Source organism: Sinocyclocheilus rhinocerous, unplaced genomic scaffold (assembly GCF_001515625.1).
Source record: "Sinocyclocheilus rhinocerous isolate Xijiao unplaced genomic scaffold, SAMN03320098_v1.1 scaffold1687, whole genome shotgun sequence".
In the NCBI taxonomy this organism is placed as follows: Eukaryota; Metazoa; Chordata; class Actinopteri; order Cypriniformes; family Cyprinidae; genus Sinocyclocheilus; species Sinocyclocheilus rhinocerous.
Genome location: NW_015660051.1, coordinates 528778 through 537810, shown reverse-complemented (window position 1 = coordinate 537810; position 9033 = coordinate 528778). Strand labels below are relative to the sequence as shown.

Below are 9033 nucleotides of genomic sequence, written 5' to 3'. Positions count from 1 at the left end.
ATATATATATATATATATATATATATATATATATATATATATAAAAAAAAGAGTATGACTTAGGGGTATGAGGATGTTTATGCACATTGTGAAATTGTAATATGCTTTCATTATAGTTAATGTTTTCTTGTGGATTAAAAAAGTGAGTTTATAAATTTTTTAATGCATATATTTAATTTAATCTCCCAACATTTTCATAAAATATGTGGATGGAAACTCAGCCAATGAGACAAGAACTATATATTCTTTAAATAGTTCTTATACATATATATCAAACTATTTACAGAAAATAAATATATTGTCAAAATTTCACAACATCTCTATTGGACACATTTCAAATTGTGTCAAAATATTGCAGAAAAAAATGTAAAGTTGTTTATTATCGAAGTATGATTATTGATGTACGAAGAAAATACTATTTACGTTTTTCTACTTCAAAATTTCACATTTAATGTTACTTGCTGTTTCTTTGTAATTGTTTGTAAAATTTACTTGTAATTTATTATTTTTTGCTCTTTTTCTCCTTTTAAATTTTTTTTTTTTTTAGTGAATGATTATGCAGTAGTGTCAACAAGCCCTGTTCATAAATTCAACCTGCTATCTGTCCATGGATCGATTGATCCTCATTTTCTGTTGGTTCTCATGAAGACAATTGCTCCAGGAAGACTAAAACGCACAAAACCTTTGCCTCTTAAATCTAAACAACAAAGACCCATCCAGAGGACATTATATCTATTACTGTGTCCTCCCAGTGACTGGCCTACAGCCATAGACCCCCAGCTCTCATTTCCACATTAAAAGAAGCTAAAAGCATTGTACAGCTCCATGCTTTAAAAAATATGAGTAGTGTTCACCATCTTTGTCCTTCAGTTTTTTTGAAAAACATGTTAATCTATCTGTCACTCTGAAGAAAGGCACCTGTGCAATTAACCTTGTGCATGTGTCGCGAACAAAGCCCTGCATCGAGGAGCCAGGTGCATCTTGGGCTTGTTTCCCACTCTTTGTTTGAGAGATTCCCTTTAACCACAGCCAGTGAGTGTGCATCAGCAGCAGAGTCAACAGTCCTGCCGGTTCCAGCCTCGCACCTGTTATGAGGTGCTATCTCTTTGGAGGATCTGACACGAGATATGACACTGTGACCTGTCAGCTGACCTGCTGGAGTGAGAGCTCCCAAGCACTCCGAGAGAATGAGCCCGGACTCGGGAGTAATGAAGAAGATGGATGTGGCACCAGACAGGCATTTTGGAGCGTTTTGCTGGAACAGCTTGATGTGAAAACCCACTTATGTCTGTGTGTAATTTAATTAGGGATGCTCACACATCCCCTCCTTGAGCTGGGCGCTCCCTCTTCGAGTCCACTCTTTGTTTGAGAGATTCCCTTTAACCACAGCCAGTGAGTGTGCATCAGCAGCAGAGTCAACAGTCCTGCCGGTTCCAGCCTCGCACCTGTTATGAGGTGCTGTCTCTCTGGAGGATCTGACACGAGATATGACACTGTGACCTGTCAGCTGGCCTGCTGGAGTGAGAGCTCCCAAGCACTCCGAGAGAATGAGCCCGGACTCGGGAGTAATGAAGAAGATGGATGTGGCACCAGACAGGCATTTTGGAGCGTTTTGCTGGAACAGCTTGATGTGAAAACCCACTTATGTCTGTGTGTAATTTAATTAGGGATGCTCACACATCCCCTCCTTGAGCTGGGCGCTCCCTCTTCGAGTTCACACAGGCGCCAAGGGGTCTGGGCCTTAGACAATGAGGAGCGGAAAAGGGGACCAATGAGATTGGCGTTTAGAGGTGGCCAGAGCAGATAACTATGCCACCCAGGTTATGTCCGTCCCTCATTCATGGCGGTTGATTGGAGATGGAAGTGGATTAGATGCCATGTCTATTTTGCAAGCATCGCAGATACAGAAACTACAGTGTCAATGCCCCAGATAGCTGCATGCATGAATAAATAAAGAAACGAAAACAAAAATAAAGTGGACGGATACTGTATGGCTCTGCATTAAAGGATGTCAGACATGTTTGGTTTGGGAGCAGGAAAATGACAGAGCAGAGAGAAAGGCTAAAGTGTTAACTTCAGGAATAGACTATCATACAGCAGGTCTGGCTTTTGAGAGGCCAAGCCATTTGCATATTCAGCTCACAAGGAGAGATAAAAGATAGCTGAGATCTGTTGTACGTGCTCCACATTTTTCTTGCCATCTTCCGCATGCTAATGAATCTCCGCAGTGGTTTATCAGGTTGGTGATGCATAGTGATTGTTCCATGCTCTCCTTGCCATCTGCTTGCTGAGATCACAGACCACATGAGCCAGGCTTATCTGAAAATACACTTCATAAATCATCCAGCGAGTCCGACACTTACTGTATCTCGTAAGGGACGAGACAGAGATCACTGTCTTTCTCGCTATACTGTAATCCCTATGTATGACAAACAAAACACCTGTGTTTCAAGCACTGTTGTTGTCCTTTCCAAAATCTGTCATTCATTTTCTTCTCTGAGGATTTAGGCTTTGAAAATGTGATGTCCGGGCTCTGTGCTCCGAGCGTAATTATTTTTGATTGACTGTAGAGTGGCTCTCCAGGTCCGAACTCTCGACGAGGAATTATCAGAATGTAGACCACCCATGGCTGTAAATTAATGACATGCAACAGCGCAAATGTGCGCTCGGAGAGTGGGAGGGTGCTGGCGGTGGAGGGATTCTCAGATGTATCCGCTCATTTCTGCTATGACCTGAGGGAGAGTGGGCTAAATTAAGTTAAAGAGGCTTAAAGTGATTAGGACATTTAGTGCTACCCTAATTAGGGATGGTTACCCAAAACAGCATTACAAAAAGGAGAAAAAAAAGTTTCTTATTTAAGGGGAAAAAAATTACCTATATTTGAAGATGGAAATAGTCGGGGAGATGAAAATGAACATATTATTGTGGAATAATCACGGCCTGTGTATTTGTTCATTCAGAATGTGGAGTCAGACGGGAACGTATTAATGGGAATACGGTGGGTTTCCTGGATGTCACCATGACTTACACAGATGCTTATCTCCGTAAATCAATGACTTCACTCCTCGCACATTAGATATTTAGAGACGGCTAATGCGTCTCTGGCCAGACTGATGGCAAAATTCGCCATGCTATCATCACCTTAAGGCACACGGGCATCTGGCTGCTGATACGGCACAAGCGAATATGCGGTTATTTATTAGAATTGATGCACTACAGCAGATAAGCTTGGCGCCCTTCTTGGCGTCTTTCAAGGTAATGACAAAAAATTATTCACAATGCCAGCAGTCGCGCGCTCCAAGATTTCCTGAGTGGAATTTGTTTATGCTTGGGAACCAGCGGGCTTTGGGATGTAACGTGGCATTCTTCAAAAAGAGGATTGAGCTCCCTGACAGTGGGTGTAAATAACACTGAAGAGCTAATGGGGAGAGCTGATATGCGTATAGGACAGACGCTCATTTTTGGGCACCGACACTGAAGCCTGCAGACAGCCCAGATTTAATATGATAGTTAAAATACAGATAATTACATGTCATAGTCGGCTCAGCATGCAACGGTACTTATCTGGTCCACTTATTCATAATGACCAACGTGGTAGATGGAATATCTCAATGACTAATTAAAAACCGGAATGATAATTAGAGGAGAGACAGTGGGGTGTGTGGCTTCTCATGGTTCTCTGTTTGCATTACACAGAGTAACATATTCTAAAGTCAAGACCTTTATCAGAATTACCTTTCTGCCAGGAGACCTGCACACAGTCACCTGCTGACTGACATATGTGTGTTGTCATATATATATGTGCGTGCTTTTTGAATTTACTTCATTTGAGGGCTATTGAAAGTTTAGGGTCAATATATATGTTATAATGTTTCTCTCTCTAGAAAAAATTATTTTATGCTTAATTTAAAATGAAATACAGTAAAAAATGTATAATTGTGAAATATTATTACAATTTGAAATAACTGTAAAATGTAATTCATTTCTGTGATGGCAAAGTAGAATTTTCAGCAGAAATCATTAACATGCTGATTTGCTGCTCAAGAAACATTTATTATTATCAATGTTGAAAACATTTGTGCTGCTTAATATTTTTGTGGGAACTGTGAAACATTCTTTGATAAAAAAAACCCCAGCATTTATATAGTATTTATTTATTTAAATAGGTTTAAATGTGAATGTTTGATTCATTTAATGTGTGAATAAAAATACATTTCTTAAAAAAAAAAATCTTACTGTTACCAAACTTTTGAACGATTGTGTACATAGCTGACTTGTTTCCTAAATGAATCAGAATTTTTGAACAAATCAATTTATTTGAGGGAATGATTCAAAGACTGTTATGAAGAGTTTCATTGTTTTTTTTTTGTTGCTGTTGTTGTTTTTTTGAGCGACTCAACTGGCTTAACACTGCCTCAACCAATGTTGTGAGATTGGGACAGGACTATCTAGTCTGATTGGCTGTGAGGAGGTGTTTTAAATATGTCTGAAAACATTCTCCTTACAATCCGTTGCCATTGTTGGTGCAAAAATTACACTTCACATTTACACACTATATAAAGATGGCTAAAAATATAGGTGAACACAAATCGCTCTACGCACAGAAAGAATTACACTGAACCTATCGACTCTCTGCCTGCTACTGAGGGTGCCGAATGAATAGTAATGGGTAATAGAAAATATTCAGACATAAAGAGCTGTATTCATTCTGAAACCCACTGGCAGACAGACCTTACAAAACTGAGCCACATAGATAATGACAGCTATCATCACATAAAAAAAAATATTCAAAAGAATACACTAATCTTCCTTTTAGCCCTTTAAGCCTACACTATTTTTTTTCTAAACCTTTAAAGGGATCATTTGTACTGTCAGCCTGGAAAGTGAAGCTACTTTCTTCCTGACTCTAGCAGATGTGTGCCAGTCTTATTTAACAACATCATTTATTGTACCGTCTGGTTTTTATATGCCGCATGAAAGATGTTATTCACGATGACTCAGAAAGTGACCGCAAACAACAACAACAACATTCTCCGTTTTCTAATTGACCTACGGATTTGATGGGATGGGGAAAAATGACAACACAACAAAAACGAGTAGAACTTTAGAAGATTTTTAGACGCCAGTAATTGAACAGAATGAGTGGACAGATATTCTCCTCTGCCTGTATCATGTTTGTTACTGAACTGGCTCAGATGAACAGAATTATTGGACAGGGTCATGTCTCTTTTTGGGCTCAGTCAAAACATGTCTCGACTGAGCCAAATCTGTAACATTATATCAGTATAAAAAGCCAACAACAGCTGGGTAAATGTTGGAGGGTAGCACTCACATTCAATGTAATGGTTGAAGAGTGATTCCTGTGTTCCCTTTCAGTCGGTCACTACGAGTCACGTCGTGACCGCCAATGTGCATTGGCTCGTTTAGTTTACACTCGAAGTAGATTGGTCTATCGAAGCGATATCCCAATTCGTCGGTCACGACGTTACGTCTCCGTTCCTTCCTTCAGGGAACGAGGGTTACCATACGTAACCGAGACGTTTTATGGAAGCCCTTATGCCTCACCTCATCCATCTCAAATGTCACGTGTGGCCACAAACACTTGTAGTGACCCGCAACCGTGACCCTGAAACAGCCAGCAGGCTGAGAGACAGTATAGACAGGCACACAGGAAGTCACATCATCCCACAGTGGTGTTTTGCAATGAGTAAGACACCTTGCATACAACATAGTTACATACACATATCCTTCGGCAAAATGGCTGCACCGCAAGGACAAAACATATTTTCCTAACAGAGATAGAAGGATTAGGTGGATTTAAGCCGATTTTACATCATTCCCCATTTACTTTCAGCGGGTTAAGCAATTTGGTGAATGCGGAACATCTGGTCAGTCTAAGAGAATATGGAAATCCACTTAGAGGAAATTAAAACAAATGGGGGGCCGGGTAATGATTTCATGAGCAATTTCCCATATTAGGATTTCTAATACTTTACAAGAAAAACAGATTTTGCCCCACTTGCCATACACATCAATCACATGGCACTCAAAATTGCTCGTGAAACCTTGCAAGGACACATTTACAGACACTGTCTTTGTGACTTTAAAAATACTTAAAAAAATGAAAATGGTACAGATATTCATTTGCGCAGCTCCACGGCCCCGTCAAACACATCCTCTTAACTCTAAATGAATTAAACCCTCATTAAATATGCATCTCATTGCTAATCATGTGCATGTGAAGGGCATTACATATCAATTTGCAAAATGACTTCAAAAATCTCTTTACAGAAATCAGCAGCTGATATAGAGCCGGTATCGCTCTCGTACTCGAGTGATATTGCTCATATATATATATATATATATATATATAAACAGATTTAATAATATAAAATCATTATATTATTTTTCCCTTGTGGAACTTTTATGCTAATTTTCTTTCTGTAGGTGATCAAAAACAGCAGGTGAGATCTGCATTCATCAGGTTTAAGGGAATAACAGACAGATGCTGGCAAGATGGAAAGTTTACAGAATATAGCCAAACAAGGAATATGGTCTAATTCAAGAGCCAGCAGGAATTTCTAACAACTTGCCTTAATAGCGTACATGCATAAATATGCATTTATATAATGCTTAACAGACATCATACTGTAATAATTTCATGAAAATTATATAGTCATACACTACTGTCCAAAAGTTTGGGGCGGCAAGGATGCATTGAACTGAAGAAAAGTGACAGCAAAGATGTTTACACTGCTTATCTATTGAACTTTCTATTCATCAAAGAACGGTTTCGATTAAAATATTAGGCTGCACAATGGTTTACAACATTAATAATTCTAAGAAATGATTTTTGAACAACAACTCTGCATATTGGAATGATTTCTGAAGGATCATGTGACACTGAAGACTGGAATAATGACCACTGAAAATTCAGCTTTGCCATCAACTGAATAAATAAATAAAATTTTAAAATACATTAGAAAATAAATATGTAAATATACAGTATATAGAAAACAGTTACGTTAAATTGTAACAATATTTCACAATATTTTACTGTTTTACTGCATTTTTTATCAAATAAATGCAGCCTTGGTAAGCATAAGAGACTTATAAAATTTTTTTTAAAAACATTAGATATCATCTTACCAACAACCCCAAACGATAGAACAATTTCATGAAAATTATATAGTCATACACTACTGTCCAAAAGTTTGGGGCGGCAAGGATGCATTGAACTGAAGAAAAGTGACAGCAAAGATGTTTACACTGCTTATCTATTGAACTTTCTATTCATCAAAGAACGGTTTCGATTAAAATATTAGGCTGCACAATGGTTTACAACATTAATAATTCTAAGAAATGATTTTTGAACAACAACTCTGCATATTGGAATGATTTCTGAAGGATCATGTGACACTGAAGACTGGAATAATGACCACTGAAAATTCAGCTTTGCCATCAACTGAATAAATAAATAAAATTTTAAAATACATTAGAAAATAAATATGTAAATATACAGTATATAGAAAACAGTTACGTTAAATTGTAACAATATTTCACAATATTTTACTGTTTTACTGCATTTTTTATCAAATAAATGCAGCCTTGGTAAGCATAAGTTAAATTTAAAAAACATTAGATATCATCTTACCAACAACCCCAAACGATAGAACAGTACTATAGTTTCATATTCATATTTGAACGCAAAAGAAAGGCTGATCTGTTAATCATTATATAATGCACCTGAATGTCTACAGTGCCAAATGCACAATGGAACTCACTGACATTCTCTCTTTAAATCTAGTGATGACTAAAGCAATTCAATGATAAAAGTATTTTTATAGGCTCTGACAGAGAGAAAGAGCTAACTAAAGATAAGGCATTCTTGACTGCACTAGAGGGTTTGCTATCCACTCTCTTTCCATCCGCATTATTACGAGCTCAGCATTCAATGCGGTCACTTCTTAGGAAACTAGCATGTATCAGTCATCCTGCGGAAGCACACAGAGACGAAGTTCTGCATGTCATTTTCTCAAATGTAAGGCCGCAGTAAAGTGCTGGGCTCAGTGTGACATTTTAAGTTGGAGCTTGTGAAAAAGGCTTTTGGCCAGAGGCAGGAATTTCTGTCTCATTGTAAGGATTAGAATAGTGCAGTGCAGTAAGTACTTCATATCTCTCATGGCAAGAATTTGCCCTGAATTTGCAAGCTGCGTGAGACATCTTGACACTGTATTTTTTTTTCTATCTTTCTTTTTTAAACTAAACCACACATTTCCTTTCAAAACACACAATTTACCAGGTTTATACGTACGTACATATTGAAATATGGTGGACAGAGAACAATTTGTTCTTCATATCCAACCAGTTTTGCTGTAATCTAAACTGAATTAAGCTATTGTTGACATGGCTTCTTTTCATTTTAGAAATAAACTGAGCAAGCTTGCAAAAACTTAATAGTTAACTCTCAACTCCATTTACTAGGCCAAAGGCAATCTGCCAATCCATTATCGGTCTGCTCTACAAAAGCAGTGAACCTGAGATGCTTATCTTTACATGTGACCTACATCTTCTCTGGCAGGGGCCTGTCAGCACAGCCTTATACTGCTGCCGAGTTGCACTACACCTTCATCTACAAAATTGATTTATTTTATACTTTCTCGTAACAGCTGTAATGGTTATCGCTGCTGAAATCCCTTTGGTTCTAGCTCGATTTCACACTGTTGTGTCTGGCATTGTAATTACCATCATTGTCGTCAACATTTACATTTACTTCATATTCCTGTCACTGTGACACAGTTACTAAATAGAGACTTTTCCAGTAACCCCTCACTGCAGAACACAAGATCCAGGGGGCGTGGTTGGATCCACATCTAGGGGGTGAAGATTGGTAGGTTTAGGGGTGGAGATGGGTTGGTTTAGGGATCAGGGGGTGGAGACGGGTAGGTTTAAGGTATATGTAAGGTGGGAGGAGTTGGATCTGGATCCAACCACGCCCCCTGGATCTTGTGTTCTGCAGTGAGGACCATCTCG

At 38.3% G+C, this 9033-nt stretch overlaps 1 protein-coding gene across 1 annotated transcript in view; it reads right to left on the bottom strand.

Moving 5' to 3' along the window:
* The window catches only part of LOC107724831 (protein diaphanous homolog 2-like), a 471924-nt gene that overhangs the window by 51385 nt on the left and 411506 nt on the right, over window positions 1-9033 (bottom strand). The gene's annotated exons all lie outside the window — the stretch shown is intronic.